We start from the raw sequence: 3,262 nt of genomic DNA on the forward strand, positions 1-3,262 counted from the left end.
TTTAATTGAGTTTTTTTGTTTCTTTTTTTTTGGGGTTTAAGAGTGCGTTTGAGGTTGTTGTTGTAATAAATAAATAAATATATATATATATATATATATAATTTATTAATAGATTTGTCCAAAAATTGCGATTAGTAAATAATATGTTAGGTGTTTGGTGAAACATCATAATAAGTATTTTTCATAATTAAATTATTTTTAAATTTATTTTATAACAATATTTTTTTAAACATTTTTATTGCTAATTTTACAATAATATCTTTTAATGATATTACCATATTTAATAATAGTAACTTTATTAAGTAATGAATGTAACTGTCTTTATAAAAAATAAAAAGAGCATAATTGAGTAATGAAAAAGAGTTACCTAAAATATTTAAAAACTTCAAATTCTAGTTTCATTCAAAAGCTCTATTAAATTAAATTTGATAATCATTAAGAATGTTTTTAATGATTACCAAGCATATTTAAACGAAATTTAAAATAAAAATATTTTTAAGCATTAGAGAAACAATCCCAAACAACTCTAAAAACCCCCTTTTTTTAGGGTTCTATTACACTGAATCTTTATGTACTTTATGAATTTTGTTTTACAAAAATTTTCGCATATAAAAAATTTTAAAAATAAAGGGAGTAATCAAATTTATTGGGGTAGACTTGTTATTAAATTTATATGATGTTTTGGAATTCAACAAGAATTTTAAAGATTATTGTAAATTTTGTGTGGATTTTTGTTCACAAGGAAGCTAAACAACACAAATGAACCAACCATTCTCATAGGGGATTATTGGCATTAATCTAACACGTGGCTAAGCACGTGATTGCAAGTTTTCTAACAACTTACAAATGCAAAGAAGTCAACATTGTTGGTTATCAACCAATAGGAACAACGACATCAACTTTAGCTAATAATTCTCTTCCTTAATTGCCATTGTATTCTTTTGATTTGCTCAATTGGTCGTAATGTTAGGTACATAATAAGATATAAAAAATAATTTTTAAGAAGGGAAAATTAAATAAATTTTAACTACAAAACCAAGAATTGAAAATTTCAATGCATATTTTTTGTTAGAAATAAGAGAGAGAGAGAATTGAACTCTACATATTGATGTAAACTATAAGAGATACAAGAGGGGTTTATATAGGGAGGGTTATGAGTAATGAACAAGTAACCTTATACATATAGGGTAACTGTAATCCTATATGTATAAGGTAACTATATATTGTAATCCTATACAAGGTAGAAGATATTATATAATATAGTAAGAATATATATTAGTATATTCTAACAGGCCCCTCAAACTCAAGGTGGATTGAATGAAACCATCTTGAATTTGGAAATGAGATCTTGAGAGCGGCACAGCAGAAGCGATTTGGTGAAAACATCAACAATCTGATCATGTAAAGTGATGGACCGCAATTATAAGGTCTTCTGAAGAAGATGATGACAAACAAAATGATAGTCAATCTCAATATGTTTAGTGCGCTCATGAAAAATATCATTATGTGCAATCTGGATTGCACTCCTATTATCACCATAAATAGGAGTGGCAATGGATGAAGAAACTCCCATGTCTTGAAGGAGCCAACGTAACCATAGAAGCTCAGAAGTAGTATCAGTAAACGCCCTGTATTAAGCTTCTGTGCTAGATCGTGCAACCACAGTCTGTTTCTTACTGCGCCAAGAGATAAGTGAATCATCAAGAAAGAAACAATATCCCGTGGTGGAACGATGATCTGTAAGGTCTCTTGCCCAGTCTGCATCGGAATAGGCACGAAGAATAAGCGATGATTGGAAAGAATAATGCAATCCATGAAACATAGTGTCTTTAAGATAATGAAGGATGTGATGAAGAAGCTGACTGTGTACTGGTTCAAAATCATCATGAAGATTCATCAGATTCTGATAAAGTCGAATATGGTTGCGATACTCGAGAAATTTCGTTGCTTCAAAAGAATGCTCCCATGATGGTTCGGAAAGAGCTAATTGATCCCATAAGCATTTCATCTGAGAGAAGAATTCATTAGTTTGCTAATTTGATTCTTGTTTAAAAGTAGAAAGTTGAACCATTAATTGAAATTGGCGAGCCCCGTCAGAACCAGAGTAGCGAGAGACAAGCATGTCCCAGATTTCCTTGGCTATCTCGTAACTCCCAAATTCCATGCCAATGGAAGAATTGGATGTGTTGCGTAACCATGTGATGATCTTGTGATTATTACTATCCCAGTCTTCAACATGTGTGGCATAGGCATTTGATGTCTCTTCTGTGGCTTGAGTAGGTGCTGTACGATCTCTAGTGACATAGGACTATAGCTTGCGACTTTTAAAAAAATTGCGCATAGATTGACTCCAAAAGGAGTAATTGTCACCATTAAGAATAACTAAAATAGGATGAGTTACCTTGTTTTGGGCCATTTAGAAATTCCAAATGCAAAAACAGACTGCGAATTCAGAATCAACGCGAAAAACTGGGCTGGATAGGTGTTTTCAGGAAAAAAAAATTCTAACACTACTGATGTGGCACTGACGTGACAGCTGCTGCAATGCTTGCTGACGTGGCAGATGACATGTCGGCTTACATGGAAGCTGATGTGGCTTGTTGACGTGGAAGCTGATATGGCTTTAAGATGACGTGTCGGCTAACGTGCAAGTTGACGTGGCTTACTGATGTGGCAGAGCGTGTGGATCTGACGCACTTGGGTGCGTGGTGACGCGTAGGAGGCACGTGGTAGTGCGTGGTGGCGTGTGAAAGCGCGTGGCTTGACGGAAAAAGTGGCTAAATCTTTTAGCAGCGCATAGGGGCGCGTGCAAGGTGTTTTCCGGTCGTTTTTGGTGGCGTTGGGATGATCTGAGGGTGTTCTTTTGCCTAGTATGCTCAGAATTTAAAAAGACCTTCTGAAATTCCCTTTCGAATCCCTAAGGGTATGTGAAGAGAAATAAAAAGAGAAATATATATATATATATATATATATATATATATATATATATATATAAAATAAAATATACATAAAACTTGGCTCTGATACCATGTTAGAAATAAGAGAGAAAGAAAGAATTGAACTCTGTATATTGATGTAAATTATGAGAGATACAAGAAAGGTTTATATAGGGAGGGTTATGACTGATGAACAAGTAATCTTATATATATAGGGTAACTGTAATCCTATATGTATAAGGTAACTATATATTGTAATCCTATACAAGGTAGAAGATATTATATAATATAGTAAGAATATATATTATTATATTCTAACATTTTTC

This window comes from Cornus florida, unplaced genomic scaffold, assembly GCF_030987335.1.
Source record: "Cornus florida cultivar Cherokee Brave unplaced genomic scaffold, ASM3098733v1 CherokeeBrave_3.0.0_Hap2_Chr06, whole genome shotgun sequence".
Classification (NCBI taxonomy): domain Eukaryota; kingdom Viridiplantae; phylum Streptophyta; class Magnoliopsida; order Cornales; family Cornaceae; genus Cornus; species Cornus florida.